A 19943-nucleotide genomic window follows, 5' to 3' on the forward strand; every position below is an offset into this window, starting at 1 on the left:
GAGATCACCATCTTACTTTTGTTCTCTCCCTTTTCCTGACCCTGGCCTATGTTATTATTTGACTATCCTTCAGTAATCCTCAGCATGAGGTGTACATTAATAATCTTCTATAGAACTTTAGAAATATGTTCATGTCTAAGGTTCGTTCCATCCTACTGAATTAGCATCTGGATGGTAGGGCCCAGGCCATGCATTTGAAAAATCAGCACAGGGGATTCTGATGTCCAGATCCAGATTGGACTGAAAGCTTCTTTTTGAATGTGCTCTCAACCCAGTAGCTCCTTATGATTTAGTGAGGAGGCTATTTAAGTTGCAAGGAGCATCCGCATGTTATGGTGGTTTGTTGTTAAGATATCAGTGAAAATAAGAAAGAGAGGAATCTTGCCACTTGGCTGTGGCTCAGGGAAACCAGTCGAAGCAGGGCACTACACAGTATGGGACAAAGAGCATGCTTGGATGCCCAGGGACTGGATCACAGGTCAGAGGCAGGAAGGTGACTTGGGGTTCCACTGTGTAGCTGAGGAATCAGCAGGGGACCAGGGATCCCTTCTCATGGTGTACTGCGGGTATGACTGAGCTGCTCTGTCCTTGCTCTGTCTCTGTTCCATATCGTCAATGGAAATTCCAGAGACAGACAATCAGATTGGCCCAGTTACTCAGGGGGGATCGTCAGCCTCTGGTCAGGTGCTTTCTCTTTGGTCAAGCCAGTCATGACTGGACGGCAGGGTCTCATGAGGTGGCACATGTGTAAGAGTTCCTGCAGATGGGGCCTGGGCTTCCTAGAAAGGGATTGTTGAATAGCAGTTTTTATTCTGTTACCTTTAGTTAGAATGTGAGGCACAGGTCTAAGCATTTTACCTATGTACTAATCCATTTAGTTTTCATAGCTTACATACTTTGTTTTTATTTATTTAACAAATATAAAAACTTTACATAAATACAAATTTCTATGAACATTTTTAAGTATTGTAAATATATATAGCAGTTATTCTGGACCAGGCACTGTCCACCAGTACCTTACAATTATTGATTCATTTCGTGAGAACTTACAAGGTAGTTACTCTTATTTTCTTGTTTTATAAACAAAGAGAGTCATGGAGTCCACACCATTTCTGGGGTCATATGGCTAAAAGCTGCAAAATTGACATTTGCACCCAGCTACTCTGGGCACACATTTACCTGTTGTGCCATTTATGGAATCTGTTTCTTTATGTGGTCAGATAGTCCACAGTACTAGTTGTATATTTGTTCTTATTACACCTGCCAGGCTGATTTACAGAGTGGTGCGAGGATGGGCACATAGTCTGTGCCTGCTTCTCAGTGAGCGCTGGTCTTCTAGTCTAGATCCAGTACTCTTTCCCCACCATGCTCTTTTTCCTTTGAAGTTCTGCATCTGCCCCAGGGTCTCCTTAAATATCTTTCAGATAATTGTGGAATGAAAAAATGAATGCATGAATACATAAGGGAGTGAGATTTCAGAACTAAAATCAACAACAGTTGAATTGGAGTTTGAAGGAAGATGGGAAGAATCTTTGTCAGAGTGGAAAATCATAGAGGATCGTTCGAGAATTCCAGTATTAAGAAGGAATGATGTCACTTGACTTTGCTGCCCCAGGAGACTCCGCTGAGACCTGATGAAGTGTCTTAAAGAGTTTTGTTCCTAATCTTCTTAGTTGGTAAAAATCTGAGCAATCTGACATCCCAGAATTTAGGAATTCATTGCTGCTTTTCCAGAGACTTCATTATGAAAATGAGCCATCATTTAGTATTTTGTTGTGAATCTGGAGTCGTAGCAAAAAAAAAGAAGAGCTAGAGGAGGGAAAGTTAAGTAAAATCTTATCAACTTTTCAACACTAGGCCTATTGGCATTTGATTGGGTTTTTCTTTTATTCATGCATTTTTTAAGAAAAAAAGTCATGATTAAAAGGAAAACTCAGAGTCTCTTTTGGAACATACTCTTTAAAAATATATTAAGAAGAAAATGGTTTTTATTTACTCAGCAGGGCAAGGATAACATCATCAGTGAAAGTGGGGTGCACACACTGAAGGGGAAAACCTAGAGCAGTGACAGCCTGCCAGTCCTATTACCTCCCGGTGCAGGAGGCAGCAGACAGAGGAGGGAGAGGAACAGCTGCATATGTGCGGTAAACAAGCACAAGGGACTAAGTGGCAGCTTGATGCCAAATTAAACCTGTGCATGAACCTTAGTTATTTCCTTGCAGTTGAGGGGAGGCATCACCGTTCAAACAGACAAGCCACATAAGGCAGGCTGTGTACAAACCAGAATCAAGGTTTCCCATCAGAAAAGGTTCTCATGTCTTTTCCTGTTAAGAACTTGGTTTACATAGTTCTGCTACATTAAAGACACTGGCTCTAATCAGTTAGAATGGAAGAACCTGAGAAGCGGTCACACAGAATATTCTGACAATGTCCCAGGGTGCCTAGAGATTATGATCTCATTTTAAATGAGAGGAAGAGGACAGTTCCTCATTCAAGAGCTGTTTCTGATTATCCTACAAAATGTGTAATCTTATGAATGTAATATGTAGGGTAATAAGATGTAACAGACTATGTTATATAATACAGTGTATTGTTTATATACTTTTTCTTTTTCAATAAATCAAGTTTTACTTTTAATTCTGCAAAATGGTGTCATTTCAATTTATTTACACACATTCCCTGTAAGAAAATCAATTCATTCTGGATATCCCTTTAATGTCTTATAAAACCTCTCCCCATTCCTTTCCTTCTCTCAGTTTCCTTTTTTTTCCCAGCTCACTCCCAAACTGTGGCCAAGATGTAGAATATAACAAAATAAAAACACGCAATAAATCTGGTTTGTAGTTGAGATTCTAAACAGATAAATGTACTTAGAACTCTTAGCAAGATCATAATAAATACATATTGTGATTAGGAAAGAATAGAGCAATAGATATCTTCAATTAGAAGTCCTCAAAACCTATCTTTAGAAATTAATTCAAATAGAAAGTTATTTAGATTGACTTATTTACTGTTACATTTTACTATGCTTGTTATGTAATGATTTTTACAGTCTTCTGTACCATGGGAAGGAACAGTAATTTTTCTAACTAATTTTTAACATGGGGAACAGAGGCGAAAAGAAGTTAAATGATATGCTTAATTAATGAGGCAAAAGAAATAGATTATTTTGGCTAATTCAATATTTTAGTGGCTCCCGTAAGCCTGTATCTAGTGTAAGTCTCCTTTCTCTGATAAATTTGTTAACCAAAAACCACCATCTATAGGTAAAAACAGAGTAAGAATGATTTCCTTGGTGATGATTTATCAACAAGTTTTTAAGATGAAGCTAGTTTTAACTTTTCAGTGGTCATTTTCAGATTATCATTGAGGTGGTTGGACGTAGTGCTGGCAGTTATGTTCCCAAATCTGGAGGTGATATTAATAAAAACATGAAGTGAGGAAGACATTTGGATGACTTTTGGTTACAGTGGGAGTTCTATTCTTTTCCTTTTGGAAACCTGGCAAACTTCAGAGTGGAGTATTTTTTAGTAGTGGTTTGAAAATGGAACATCAGTTGAGCAGGCTTGGATCCTACTGGTAGATCCTAGTATGCTTTGCTTTGGTAACGTGTCCTTCACCACATTTACAGATATTTTGGCTCTTGATTTTGGCTGGGTGTAACCACAGAATCATACAGGTAGAAAATATCCTTGTGGCATAAACAAATCACCTAGTCAGGTTAATAAAGCAGCATACAATAGTAGAAGAGAAATGGTGTTGGTAAATTTTACTTTTAATTATCAGTGGAATCCTCAACAATAAAAAATCAAACTAACCCAAGCACACAATAACAGCCACAACATACTAAAAAATAAAGCAATAAAAAAGGCAAGTTTTTGATTGTCATTAGAAACAAACAGAAATTTCAAACTTGCAAACTCTAGGATAATTTTATGCAGCTAGGAAAACTACTAAGGCTTGTGATTGCCATCTATATATTTGTTTGTTTGTTCATTTGAAAAGCTTGCTTGTGTGTGTGTGTGTGTGTGTTTAGCAACGGTGGTGGTAAACAATTTTTGAGCTGTGAGTTCTCCAAAACCTCATGTTCATTACTGACAGGGTCAGAGGAAAATATAAGGATTTTTCTGCCCCATCTGGCAGCTTCAGTTCAGCAGAAATGAGAGAAGAAAGCTAAACACAGCTGTGAAGACAGAAGGCCGAGGAGCAGCGTCCTGTTAATGACTCAGGACAACTCTTAGCCCCTGTTCACAGTGACACGGGGGCAACATAATTCTTAAGGTCTTTAGTATGGAAACAGTGTCACCAGCCCTCAAGGATTTCTGAGTTTTAAATAAACAAACAAAACAATTGGTGAGGTTTGGCAAAATAAAGGGAAAAATATTAACCTCCTTTGGGGTGGGAAAGAGAGAGACATTCAAAGACAGAAACAGAAAGAAAAGTGGCGACCACCAGTGGGCGATTTCTAAAGCCAAAGCTGCCTTAATTCCCACATAGCTTTTTCTTTCTTCCTTTCAATTGCTGTTTTTAGCAAGGCTCTCTGTCTTTTCACCTTTACTAAATATGACATCTAGATGACTGGTCCTTTTGATGTTCCCTGATTTAAAACTTGTAGGTTGTTGGGAGATATTTTTTCCTCTCTCATTTAACATGATGAAAAATGTTTTTTTGAAGGCATGAGAAAAAAAATTATGTTACAAAAAGGTGATCCTTGTACTTCATTTCACCCCTAGCTTGCCTGCTTTTTTCCTTTCCTTCCTCTCTCCCTCTCTTCTTTCCTTCTTTCTGCCTTTTTGTCCTAAAATGTTTATTAAATGTACAAAGCATGCAAGGCATAAATCAATGCTTTGTTAATAAATAACATTTCAGTAGTTGATATATAAATCTTCAGTTAGTCGTTTGCCTTTTATTTGTTCATCTTTTCAATGGGGAATTGTTTCCTAATGTATAATTTTAATGGCATTTTTATTTTTAAATATATTAAATGCTCTGCTACCCAGCCTTTACCAGTATGCTCACTTTAACTGGGATTCTTAAGGGGCTTCAGTATAATTCATGACCATAATGACATGATAAGAGTCTGCATAAAATTTGTAATTGTGGAAAATTAACTTAAATCCAGTGTGGTTATAGTGTTACAATTTTTTTTATTATGTTGTAATCATCTGAGAATTAGAAGTCCAGGTGTGGCACAGGTAATAATTACATAAAAGTTGATTAGAATGCTTCATTCTCCATCCACACCAGGTAGTATTTTTCATGTAAATGTTTTAAAGCATTTTGCATTCTTTTGTTGCTAATAGATTAACCAAGATACCAAGTCAGATACCTAAACTGGGTTACATTTTGGAAATAGAGAAGCTTTCTTCCCCACTTTTCTCCTATTACCTTAGCTTTGATTAAATTCATGATTGTCCTCCTCCCATGATGTTCACTCTAGATAACAGATTGTTTTGAATGATATTATCCTGTTAGATGTTTTGCCATAGTGGAATAAGGAGATTTTCACACATAAGAAATGATACTTCTCACGTATGGTAGTTTAGTTTGGGATCTTACTAACAGAATAATTAGAGTCAATATATATGGAAAGCAGCCTGAGAATGTAAGGGAGAAGTATTAAAATTTGTATCTTTAAGGCTACTAATGATAAATTAAATGTATTTCTTTGACAAAATAATTTAAATACTGCAGGCTACACACTTTTTGTTATTGCAGTAATTCTATGAGTTTTCACATGTGCATGTGGCTTCAGTAGCCCTGCATATTCCCTTGTTTTATGCCTGAAACTAAATTAATTACTTTGTTTAATTTCATGAACATGTCAAGCTGCAGTTATGAATAGCTACTAATATCAAGTGTTTACATGGAGAGTATAAGATGTTATAATAAATATCTACCCAATTACCAAACAACTGAGGGCAATATTGTTTCCAGGTAAGCTGGACAAATGATAAATTCCATTTATTTAACAGGAAATGAAACAATTGCAAAGTCAGCACTGAAGTTGTGTTAAAATCTGTTGATGCCCACAATGTCAAATTAAACTTTATTAAGAAACCAATTTACAGATACAATCTTGTATAAGGCAAAGTTTTTTAAAGCCAAAGAATCTCAATGAAAACAGAGCCACACCTTGAATGTCCTTGAATATTTTGACAGACCTTCAGCAGGTGAAGAGAAATCAGTGTGGGAGGGCAGTTCAGCACTGAGCTGTGGTTATAGGACATTAGTCTAGAAAAAGGTATAAGCACATTTATCAAATACAAATACAAAACAACAAATTTTTGTACCAATGTTCTAGACTTGGCAAGGTTCACATTTTTATATATTATTATTATTATTATTATTATTATTATTATTATTATTATTATTATTATTTTTTTTTAATGAAGGTACTGGGGATTGAACCCAGGCCCTCGTGCATGCTAAACATGTACTCTACCACTGAACTATATCACCCCCCCACCATAAATTATTTTATTATCCTTAAGCAATCTTATGGATGAAGTTGGTGGAATTAATGTTTCCCCAAATGATACCTGTTTTACAAATGAGAGAATTAATGCTGAGCTAGAATTAGAGCTAGGATGAGGGAGAAGATTAGGTTGCAGGTTAGAATGTGTCAAAACTGAAATTAGATTGGCCCTCTCCTATTAAATGACCTACACCAGGATTCACTCCACCGAGTAGAGGTAGACCTATTTCCAACAGGATGAGGAGGGAGAGAGAAGACCCTCTAGGGCTTCAGATTGTTTTCCCATTTAGTCATTGAGCTCTGAGCCTAACTGTCATCCTGAATTATAGCCATCTCTTCTCAGCCTTGTTGCTAACATTCTGCCAGGTCAGGAGGAAAAAGTATGAATACCTGTAGGTTTGGGTCCTGTGGTTAGCTTCATAGTTGGGGAGGGTTTCCACTAATCGCTGCACCTGGCTCCATCCCTTCCACCGCCCTCACAAGATCTTGTTTTATTTATCTTCTCTTTTGGCTTCAGTTCTGTTAAATCCTTGTTTAACTGCTAGGGGTAAATAGCTCTGGCTATTTGCAGTCATTTCCCCTTTCTGTTCTACTTTGATTCCTGCTTAGAAAGACAAAGTAGAGAGAGACTCAAAATGCCGAGAGCCTGGTAACTATTTCTGCTGTGATCCTGGAATCTGAGGATGGGGCTCCTAGTCTTGAGACTTTTCTGAGTTGCCTGCTTATTCTTTCATTATACATATATTTCTAAATGTGGGGCCATTAATGAGATGTGTTGACTCACTTTTTTTGGTATTACCTCCAGGATGGGCATGTGGATTGGGAATGGCACCAACTCTGTTGGAAAATTTTTGGTTTTGTTCTGCCCTCTCTTGTTCAGATTTTTAGTGATTTTATACCCGTTTTAAGTTTAGTTACTGCTGCTGATCCACCCCCAACCCCCAACCCACCTTTTGAAGTATGATTTGGAATTTTTTTGATTTTTGGGAAAAGAGATTCTGAGTTCTGATTTCACACTTTTACTTGAAAATAATGTCAAATATTTTCAGTTGAAGCATCTAAAACACTAAATATGCAATTATATAGTGTATTTATAGTATTTATATCAGAAAGTAGTTTTCTGTGAGTGATATCATTATCTTTTAGCTTTTGATGATTGAATGTCTCTGTCTTGGGCAAGTGGCTGACCCTTTCTGGACACTGGTTTATGAGCCTGTATTTCATTGAGACCCTATGTGGGTGGTATTTTATCCTGTTGACCATTTTCTCTATATAATTCTACTTTTTTGCTTCTACTAAACTTTTCTGAGTCAATTCCAGTCTTTCCCATTGTTCTGGCTTGGTTTCTTCGTGAGAACTTCTTCCTCTGTCTGCTCTTAAAAACACTAAGTTCCTTGACCCATTAGCCTTTTCAGAGAATATGCATTCTGGTCATAATCTTATGTATTATATACAGGAATGGAATGAGAGCAAGGGGTGGGGGGGGGAAATTAGATGTTCAGTTGGGGTTATTCTGAGTTTAAGGCAGCTATGAAATTTCCAAAAACTGACTTACTATAGACATTTAGATATATGAGTCAGGAGTAAGTGAGAAATCCATGCTAGAAATTTAGATAAATAGCCTAGAGTCCCCCAAACGTCAAATCTTGCATTCTTATCTACTCTATATCTTCAATATGTTTAATGTTTGAGCTCTAGGACTATAACCCACCACCTACTATGCAGTCATCTGAATGTCCCAGAGAAATACAAATATTAACATGTCCCAACACATCCCAAATTTCCTTAATTGTTTCCCACTCTCCTGCCATCTTTACTTGTTGTATATTTCCTTTCCTCTGTTTAGTAAATCATATCACTCTAAGCCATTCAACCTAGATTTCCTGGAGTCATCCTACAACTTCTTTCTTTTCCGCATGATCTACAATCTGTCATTGATCAAGTACTGTAGATTCCACCTACTGAATGATACCATGTTTAATCCACCCAGTCTGCTTTGTTTATAGTACTTTTAGCTGTTATTAACAGCCAGCCTGACTCAAGGTTCTTTAAACATCAAGGACTGTGGAATTTCACGAAACAGAGATACGGGAGGTAAGCCATTTCCAGCTCTGGTTCAACAGTCTAGATGGTCTAGATCTAGAGCTATTAGAGCCTAGGATGGCTTTCCTGCAACTTCTATGGTCTTCCTCTCTGGGCTGCATACCACAGGGCAGCAATAAACAGCACTCTTCCACGTAACATTATCCACAGGCTGAAAGGATAAGTTATTTCTTGAACTCCTCAATATATTTATCCTGGTGGAAAATCTCTCCCAGGACCTCCCCACTTCTCCACCCAACACGCACGCGTGCACGCGCGCACACGCACACACACACATCAGCTCTCTCTCAGGTCCCTTGGTCAGGACTAGGTCACAACACCCAGGGTCTTTGCCCAGCTGGCCTTCTAAGCCTCTGTGGTTAGAGGTGGGCTCTGCCAAGAAGGAAGGAAGGTAAGAAAATGGCTATTGGGTTTCTGTCACATTCTCTGTCTCCCCTCTCTTCCCCCCAGAGCTCTTCGTGGTTAAGGTTTTTATCATGTCTGGCATGAGCTGTTTCAGTAGCCTCCTGAAGTATCTCCTTATTGTCTTTGTCACCAGTGTCAAGTCTACTGGTGTAAATTTTCTAAAATGCATTGCAGATATTAAGAAGAATGTTATTTCTTTTAATTTGCCATTTTAACATTTTCCATATTTAGTAAAAAAATGTTTGAATAATGCATAAAACTAAAATGCGTTAAGAGATATGTAGAAGGTGGTACACAGTTAAAGTTGCCATCTAAAAGTTATGAGTAAGAAAGTACAACTTCGGAGGTCTGAGGATGATGGATGAGACATTGCCTGGAGTAGCTTTCTTTTTCCTTGGTCAGTAGAGAAAGTATAGGTGCGCCGCCACTCTTTGGGCATTGGGGGAGTGACCTCTTCCCAAATTATTGGACATAAATCTAATCACTATATTTTATAAGGAAATAATGTGCACACCTAATATAACTTATGTTATAGGAATATCTGATGAGTTGAAACATATAATTTTAATAAAATCATAAATTCACAGGGGAATTTGTGCTTTAAAACAACATTGCTTTGATTTTTTTTTATTAAAAAAAGGAATCTCTTGTAATGGAAATAAGTTCAGATTTAAGAAAAATTGCTTTTTGAAATCAAGGAACATCTGTATTACATATATTTTTAATAGAAGTTCAATAAAATGTAGAAATGTCACATAGCATGCTTTTATGCAAATAAAGAAGCTTTTAAAATACCATGAACATTTTTGTCTTGAAGTCCTTTGGAAAAATTACGATAGCTTTGTTTTTGGTCATTTTATGTCATAGAAAGGTCATTTCAGTATCATACTTTATTTAAAGAACTTAATATCCTTGAATTATTACTAAAAGTGATGTTAACAGTATAGTTATAATATGTATGCCTAGAGGATAATATTTTGGTATAATATACATGACTATATCCATATACAATATTAATAGAAAATAATTTTTACAGATACAGGATCATAATCATACTGTTCTATGTCTTGCTTTTTTCAGTGATAATATATCATAGACATTAGAATATGTTTTCTATTATATCATAGTATATGTTATTTTTTATAAGAAATTAATTTTTAGTTGTGTTTTTAAGTTAATTTTTAAATTAATGTTTTCCTAAAGTATCCACACTATCTATGCAAGGGCTAATAGCAGGGGGTACCTGTGTTGAGATTTATCTATTTCATGGTACCATTTATAATTTATGTTATAAATTAGTCCAATATGTAAAAGGAGCAAATGTGGGCACTTTGGGAAAGGAAGTCACGAAGGAGGCTGGTTCTTCTGCATCTGGTGAACAGTCTCTTTCTTACTCCGTGCCCCTGTTTAAAACTTCTCAGCCACCGGCTGTGATAGCTGGAAATGCTCCACAAAAGAGGACTAGACTCTCAGGCCCAAGTATCACATGTGGCTTGTGGGTTTTACCTTCCCCTCTGGAGCTCCCGGCTCCAAGCTTTCAAGGAACAAATTCCCAAGGACTCTGTGTAAAAGAGCGCCTATCACCAGCTTAGCCTTGGTTGGGCCCGTTCATAAAGGTCCCATTTATGACCACACAGAGAACTGCATCATATGCATCGTCCCATTCCTGTGTGTAAGTACAGTGACTAAGGAGGAGCCTGGCACATAGTAAGCACTCAAGAAATAACTGTTATCATTCTTAGTAATTTAAAGGGTGTTTGGGCTTTAGAATTCTATCAGATACCCAAACCTGGGCCCTACTCCCAAATATTCTAATTTCATTGGTCTAGGTAGCAGCCCAGGCATCAGTGTTTTTAAATAGTTCCTTGGGTATTTTTAATTTGCATTCAGCATTGAGAACCAGTGGTCTCTACAATAGGACATTGCATTAGCGAACTTTAGTTGCATGTGTGTTTTTTTGACAAGCAGTGTTCTACATGATGCACACATTCACTTAATTCTTACAGCCATCTGTGACAGGAATTATTATCTCCACTATGAAGTTGAGAAAGCTGAAGTGCAGAGAGATATTAAGTATCTTGCCCAATGTCACACAGCTGGCAAACTGCAGGGCTAGGAGATGAAACTAGAATTGGAACATGCAGTAAAATAAAGAACTCCATCACATCCCCACCTACAGAAAGATAATATCATAGCAGTAACAGAACTTTGGTTTTAGTATTGAAGGGTTAGTTAATAGGTCAGTATAGAAACTGTGGACCAGAGAGAAATAGATGCTGCTGGTGTCATGACCTTGTTAGCTTCTGAGGCAAAGCTTAAGCTTTTATTACAGGGCTGTAAGTTCTGGCAAACCTCTAAAATAAATAATAAATAATAAGAACAAGAAGAAATATCTGGTAAACTTGTAGTTTAGGATTTTGCAATCTCCTAAATACCTAAGTGAGTAAAAGAGAGTGTGTTTACCAGTGTGTTTAGAAGTGAGGGTTTGAATGAAGTTCTATTTTAAATTTGCCCCAGTAAATTTTTCTTGTGTTGATCATAGCTCACAATTTTTATTTTTCTAACGGTTCTTATTAACAAATTTTGTTTAAATAGGAAGTCCTTAGTATTTTAGGTCATGACTAAGGCTAAGTCTTGACAATGCTGTAAAATAATACACATAGTTGCTTCAAATTGCAGCTGTCTTTAGTATGTGTCACATAAGTCATAGATATTTTAATTTTCACATTTAGTGACTCAGAGTCACGTTTGAATTTTGATATTACCCAACCTAGTAACTTAGATAATAAATGTGGGTTTTGGGGAAAAAAGGATGGTAAACTTTTGATGAAAGTTAGAAGGAGCAAGTTTTAGGGGACAGCATCCTTACAGGAGAGGTAAACTTGAGAAAGAGGGGAAGAGACCCCAGAGCTTGCAGACATCACCAAGTGCCTGAGTGCTGGCAAAATAAGGCTGTGATAGGGAGATCCATGACCAACATCCTCTGCTTAACCAGTCTGTGTGCTTGTGGGTTTTTCATGATATACAGTGAATAAAAGCTTACAGATGATTGAGCTGTATAAACATAACAGCTCAAAATTTACTGAATAATTAATGCAAATCCCTAATTTTCTTATTTGTGAACTAGTGAATTTAGAAGACTCAAGCGATTTGAAACAATATTAAAACCAATTGGCTCTGGTAATTTTATGTTTCTTTATTGATGGTTTAAGGCTATAACAATCTGATGCCCGTTGTTCAATCTTCTAAAATTAAGAAATTCTCTGGTCTGGTATAAGTTAGGAGTATATTTGTAACCACACCTGGACGGAGATTTCATTGTATAAATCCCAAATATGTTAAATGCTTTCATAAGTCTGTGCAAGTAAAAGTTGGATATTCTGAATGTTTAAAGCAATTTGTTATGAACATTTCGAATGTGTTTGAATGTTGAAAATCTTTCACTCATATCCTTTACTTAGAAATATTTTTTGAAACCTGAATTTCCCGATTTACATTATTTTCCTAGGAATTATTCTTGTTTTTCAAGGTGAAATGTCCACTTGAGAAAATGAGCATCATAAATGATTTTAAGAATAAAGCTCATGGATAAAAATGAGGTTTATTTACAATTTTTTAATGTTTGTTTTCTCTTTTTTTTTTAATGAGGGGGATGTAATTGGGTTTATTTATTTATATTTGGAGGAGGTACTGAGGATTGAACCCAGAACCTCATGCATGCTGAGCATGCACTCTACCGCTTGAGCTATACCCTCCCCTTACTATTTAATTTTTTTTAATTGAAGTATAGTCAGTTACAAAGTGTCAGTTTCTGAGGTACAACCATAATGTTTCAGTCACACATGTACATACATATATTTGCTTTCATATTCTTTTCCATTATAGGTTACTACAAGATATTGAATATAGTTCCCTATGATATACAGAAGAAATGTCTTTTTTATATGTTTTATATATAGTACTTAGTATTTGCAAATTATTTTTAAGACAAGGCAATTAAGAAGAAGCTAGTCTGAGTGTACTACCCCGTCCTCCCTTGCCTCCTTATCCCTTTATGCTGGTGGTGCCTGCAGGATGGTCTGAATTTCCTTAGAGCTCTCAGAAGAGACTGAGCAGAACAGGGCCTCTGTCTCCATGGCAGCACTGTCCAAATGATAAATAAAGTGAGCCCTGTTGCAAGTCATAAGTGTAATTTAAAATCTTCTGGTAGCCATATTTAAAAAGGTAAAAGAGAAAAAAGAAAAATTAATTCCAATAATATGCTTTATTTAACTCACATCTACAGTGTTATCATTTCAACATGTAATCACTGTAAAAACAGCAGTGAGATATTTTACTTTTTTTGTACTAATCCTTCAAAACTTGCTTGGGTTTTACACTTATGGGACATCTCCATTCAGTTTAGCCATATTTCAAGTGCTTGATAGTCACACGTGGCCATTAGTGTCTACCGATGGTTAGTGAGGATTCCTGGTATCATTGAGAAAACACCCAGGGACCAGTGTAGAAAGTGAAGGCTTACCTTTGTTCATGATCTAGGGTAAGAGCCCCCATTTCAAGGTGCCTCAGAAAGCGGCACACCTGTTTGCTTGCTGCTTTTGGCCAGGCAGGGCTGCTAGGTCTGCTAACTTAGGACACTTGAAGGAAGATGACAGCAGAGTGCTGAGGTGTCTCCAGTTGCAGCTATATGATGACTAACAAGAGGGCCTTGGGAGAGGTGGGGACTCTTACGAGCATCAGCAGAAGAATGCGATTTTACCAGTTTATGCTGCTATGCTGCTAGCTCATGAGAAGAGAAATGTCTGTGCTCTCTACCACTAGGCTGACTGCCCCTCCCTGAGAGAGACAGAGAGCCTGAATTGCAGGAACACTAAAAGAAAACACAATCCTGTATAGATGAAGAAGGAGGATAACTAATGTCAGGAGGGTGTGTCACTTGGGAAAGAAGATCAAATAGAACAACTCGAACAGAAAGTGTTCTATCAAATTAGAACTAACGAAGAGATGGAAGAGAAATTAAGCAAAAAAGTGATGACTCTCAAGGAGAGACATTTAGAGTATATAAAAAGGATTTCTTAGAACTGGCTAAATCAGCCTGGGCTGCTATAACCAAATCCCACAGACTGGGTGAGTTAAACAACACACATTAGTTCTCACAGTTCTGGAGGCTGGGGGATATAAGATCGAGGTACCAGCAGATTCAGTTCTTGGTAAGGGCTCTCTTCCTGCCTTGCAGACAGCTGCCTTCTCTCGCTGTATTCTCACATGGTGGAGAGAGGAATCCCTGGTGTCTTTTCTTCTTCTTAGAAGAGCACTAATCCCATCATGGAGGGCTCCACCCTATGACTTCATTTAAACCTAATTACCTCCCAAAGGCCTCTCTCCCTAGTACCACCACATTGGGGTTATGGCTTTAACATGTGAATTTTGGGGGGACATAAACATTCAGTGCATAACTGATTTCCAAATGAAAAAAAAATTTAATAGTTGAACTGAAAAAGAATATAGTATTTGCTGAGAATAGAATTAGCATTCAGGGAGATTCAGGGAAAAAAATGACTTATAAAAAACACAGCCAAAACAGAGAACCATGATCGCAGTGATCAGGCAATATCCAGGAAATCTAACGTATGAGTAACAGGACTTCTAGAAAGAGAAAATAGACTATATGGGAAAACAATAGGTTGAAGATTATTGTTCAAAAATACTGCTCAGCTCACCCCTTCATGGCAGAATATATTTCCTGCCCCTGCTGACTCTGGATTTGCCATCTGGAAAGTGTGCCAGTTTCTGAGTTGAGACCTGCAGAGGGCAACCAAGTTTCCACCAGCTCTCTGCAGTGAGAAGAGAAGTATATGCACCAGAGCTGTAGTTCCTTAAGGTACTGTCCCAGGAAAAGACACATGGAATTATTCTGAATCCTGCACAAGGCTGAGGGTTAGCCAGTGCTGCTGAACCCAGTCAAGATCAGCTGACCTGTAGCCAAACTACAGACCTGGGAGCAGGCTTGTAACTGAGTACGATTTGGGGAGTTACAGGTTAGGCAGCCTAATCACAGTAAAAATATGACTAATACAAAACAATTCAACAAATAATTGAAGAAAATTTCCTTAGGCTGAAAAAAAACCTTGACTCTTTAGATTGAAAGGGCTCATTCAGTCCCAAAGAGAATTAAGGAAAACAAAATTTACAACTAAATACATGTTGGCAAATTTTAGAGAGTAAATTGTAAAAGAAAGAGCATCAGTCTGCAATAAACGTTCTTATCATTCCTTATAAAGAAAAGAGAGTGCTTTTTTTTTTAAAGAAAACAGGAAAAAAAAAAAAAGAAAGGAAGAAAACAGACAAAAGAACTGTTAACTAGAGATTCTTTACCTATCCAAGATCATTTATCTGTCAGGGCAAGACAAAGTTAAAGCATTTGAGAATATACCCCTCAGGCACCTATTTGAAGAAAGTCCTTGAGGAAGAATTCCAACCTTTTGCCAATGGATTCAGATCATCTATCTCAAGACAATGGGAGATAACAAGGGGGAGGAAAGAGTGGTAACAAATCTTGCAATAAGTAAGCCTCAGTTGGTGATTAAAAATTAAATGAGAATTTATTATATAAAGTAAGGATTAGTTAAACAAAAGAGAAACACTGAAAGGGATAACATCATAGTAGCTTGAAATTAAAATTATAGATTACCTAAGCAAAAATCTGTGGCAGGAAGGAACACCCTAAAGGTCCCCGAGAGTGGGAGAAATGGGGAGAATTGCGGAATAGGAGATACTGATAATCTCTTCGATGGCAGAGGGAAGAGGAGAGGAGGCAGTGATTAAGCAAGCCTACTGGTGGGAAACACAGTTATTACTTAGTGCTGGTATATTAATAGAATATATATTTTAAACTGTCTTTATTCGGAATGGAACTATAATCAATCACTAGAGAAATCAACGAACACAACTTTATTTCCAAATTACCTGGGAGGGAGGGTGAGGGGAAGGATGCAGAGAATCTTACACAAGCCAGCAAAATGTAAGAAAAGGAAACAGAGGAAACAATAATAAATTGTAATAAATACGAAAAATTTAATAAGATTAAAAGAATAAAACCAACCATCCCAATAAATGCAAATAGGCTATATGCTAGGTGCTGGTAAAGAATATTCTCTCTTCTACCCTCTTGTTAAATACTTTTAATTTTCTGGCATAGGAGGCAATTTAAAACTTTAAAATTAGAAGTGATCAAAGATGGTTGGATTTTTATGCATTTAGTTATGAAAAAAGCATTTATATTTAGATTCTGTTGTTTTCTTATTATATTCTTCCTGAGGCAATCATGTATAGTTTTTTTCTCTAAATGTTTAGCTATTATGTTAGGATTTAGGGATGAGCACACTGATAATTTAAATTCTGTTTGCTCAAGTATTAAAAATATGAGATTGTTTTCTTGAAGTTCTACCCAAAACTGGCTTTTCAGTCATTTTTTATGACTGACTACCAACCTATACCTTTTCTCACCCCATGCAGAGTTGTTTTTGTGTGACTATTACAATAATGTCCTTATTTATATTCTTAATATGTTCATGCCTTGTTAAATTTACTACAAGAAAATTATTTACTTTATACTTGCATTAACTGAAGTGATATTTTATATTTTCAAAGGGATGGGGGATTTGTAAGAAGGATATTTTCCTAAAGAGTCTATCAATGAAATATAAGATTCTACAAATGTTAATGAAATTAAATGCTTAAAGTCCAGTTATAATTTCTGACTTTTTTCTCATTATTGAACCTTACAAAGGAATTTCAGTGGGAAAGAAGAGAACTAATAATAATAACCATGAAGGAGTAATAGTGACCAAATTCATATGAGTATTGGCATTTCAGCTTATCTGTTACAGGTCTGCTCCTAAATCAATCTTGTCTTTTCGTTGTGTTTGACTCACACTTCTACTTTTAAAAACAACTTTTTCTTTCTCTTCCTTTTTTTAAGTCTTAAAGAAAAGTTTCTGACAATTTTCAAAACTGATGCCCAGGTTTATAAATTGCTCACGCGAAGTATTGTCAAAGGCAGAATCCAAACCAAGCTAATGTTTTTCCAGTAGCTCAAAACCATTGTTTCCTGGGTCTTGAAAATCTATTTTTCCTATAATCAAAAAAGGTCAAAATCTATGTTCACATTCTCACTTCTCTCTAATTTCCAGAGCACAACACTTGAGTCTTTGATTTTTTTTCCCTTGCTAGATCCCTTACAAAGAATTATACAGTTCAATAAAATGAAAGACTCAGTTTTGTGTGGTTCATACAAGTGGCTGAAGGGATTTTGAGATAGGTTAATGGTTCTGATTGTTTTCTCATATTGATTTTTAAGGCGATTATATTTTATTAATGTAGAGAAAACTTGATATTGCATATGAACTGCCTTGAGGGTAAACTGGACCTCTTATATGTTGAAAAAATTTATGTGAATTTCTAATGATTTGAAATAAAGAGAGGAGAATCTGCTGGTTAATATTCCTTTCATTTTAAGAAAGCGTTACAACTTTAGGGAACCTGTCTGGACCAAGTGGTGGGATTGGTTTAATGGAACTGACCATTTTTAGTAGCCAGCAAAAGCAGAAACAAAGAGTGGTCCTTTCTGACTCTCATCCAAAGAGAGGTGAAAAGTGTGGATCATCTCAGGTGAAGGGGTATAGAGGTAGGCAAAAATACTGTGTCTTGGGCAGTAGGAGAGCTGTTCAACTTCTTGCTGCTTGGCTTTTGAGATTACTTACAGTCTTTCAGAAGGTTTCTGCAGATGCCCTTCACATGGCTCTAGTCTGGAATCCTGAGATAAACGCATTTCTCTCTGCAGCACTGGCTTGAATTTTTTGGATCTATTTCAAGTGGAGCAGATGACTAATCACCCCCTTCTGCTAGTTGATAATGGGTTGTCTATAAAACCTTGTTTTTGTATGGTTACCTTATTGTGAAGTTCACGTCTTTTGAGGAACATTCACAACTGAAAGGCAAGGAAAATGTCCACTCCAGGGTGTAGTAAAGCTGACAGGGAAAAAGAGAAAAAAACACTAAATGACTTGGCTCTGTTGTTTTTTAGTTTCCTGAGAGAAAGTGGCCTTGACCCCCATGCATTACTGCTTTTGAGACTGTAACAGCAGATGGTACAAAATGACAGTTGGTGAAGACAACTAAAGGTGTTTATAACATTTCAGGGTTGTGCAGGTGACTTTAAAAACAAAGGATTTGGAAGTGATAAAAAGTGGAGACTGGCAGTAGAGATGGTAATAAAGCCACTAGCTACTTGAGGCAATGTCCTTATTTTTTTTTTCTTTTATTGCGTCTGATTGCAAATTAAAGCAGAAAAAAAAATTAACCCCAGGCAGAAAAGAATATTCAGCCCCTGCCTCAGTGGTTTTCAGAACAAAAAACGATAGCCTTTGATTTTTAGATATGATTTTTTTTTCCTTTGCCTGCTGGTTGCCATACAAAGAGATATAGCTCAATAAAATGAAAGATCCACAGCACTGTGTTTCATACCAAGGGCCTGGAGGGATTCTGAGCCAGGTTAATGGATATGATGGTTTTCCCTTCATTGATTTTTAAGATGATTATATTTTATTTATAGGCAAAAAAATAATAGTTAATCTTAGATTTATTGAAAACTTATTTCAAGGCTGCATGAATTGATAACAATAACAGTACATTTAGGGCAACAAAACTAGAATTGTCTTTAATCCCTTACGTGCTGATGTGCAGGAAATCTATTGACTTGAAATTAAATGTGCTCTAACCCACCACTGAATCCAGGTGGGGAAGTTATATTTTTCGGGCTGTTCTGAAAGATTTCATTACACAAAGCTTTGGTGCACCTGAGGTGTTTCTTCTGTAAAAACTATGTGAAAAATCCAGGAGCTGGAAGCTCAGGGATAGCAGCACGTTTCTCTCTGGAGGCCTTAAGAACTGATTTCCAAGTCAGCTAGTCATTTGTCAGCTAAAAAGCCTACTGGTCAACCATAATTGTGTCCAGAGGTCTGAATCTTAAACCAGGATGTGTGGGTTCTAAAATACAGGAAAAAATGCAAAACATTACTTTGTCATAACTCAAAATTTCATTACCTTAAAACTATTATAATTTGTTTTTATGTCCTAAATGAATGCAGAGACCTTTTGAATTTGGAACAAATGACTCCCTATTAGTTAAATATGGACAGTAATTTTGCCCAATAAGGGTAGAACACTGGGTCTTTGTCTCTCAAAGTGTTGAATAATTGTCAGTATGATCATTTCATATCTATGGTTCAGAAATGCCAGCTTGAGGCCTTTGATATGCAGTGCTTATCAGGAGTGGAGGGGCAAAAACAGCCGCCCCAGCAATTTAATTAGTAAAAATTTTCCAGATAAGTGAATGTTTATGTGGAGAAAGGAGAGGAAATATGCAAAATGTGCTCTAGAAACAGGGAATTTTAACAGTTTGAGTTACTCCAAATAAGGTAGTGTTTTAAAGTATTTCAAAGTTCACTTTTATTAAAAGCACCCTAAATGACCTTGCTTCGGCAGCATATATACTAAATTTGGACAGATACACAAATTAGCATTACCCTCATGCAAAGATGACAAACAAATTGGTGAAGCTTTTTTTTCTTTTTCTTTTTTTTTTCTTTTTCTTTTTTTCATTTTCAGCCAGAAATACAACATGAATGCGCAAAAGCTAAAATGGGTTAACATCGTGCTACACTTTATACTAAAAATGTATTACTGTGAGTGGTCCTTAATTAAGCCCAATGAGATATCTAGGGTGTCCATCTCCACACTAGATTTTGAAAAATTATAGGTGGACACATTTGAATCACATTTACAGTTATAAAAATAAAGATATGATTGTGATTATTCTCCAAAAAAAAAACCACATTAACTCATGCTGTAGCTAATATAAATGTTTAAAGTAGATTTTCACCTATGTTAAATGATA

The 19943-nt window shown here is 36.6% G+C and overlaps 1 pseudogene; it reads left to right on the forward strand.

Annotated features, from left to right (window-relative positions):
- The first annotated feature begins 19519 nt into the window (after positions 1-19519).
- LOC116278061 (U6 spliceosomal RNA) lies at positions 19520-19619 on the forward strand (annotated as a pseudogene).
- The last annotated feature ends 324 nt before the right edge of the window (positions 19620-19943 follow it).

The sequence above is a fragment of the Vicugna pacos genome, chromosome 6, assembly GCF_048564905.1.
Source record: "Vicugna pacos chromosome 6, VicPac4, whole genome shotgun sequence".
NCBI classification, from domain to species: domain Eukaryota; kingdom Metazoa; phylum Chordata; class Mammalia; order Artiodactyla; family Camelidae; genus Vicugna; species Vicugna pacos.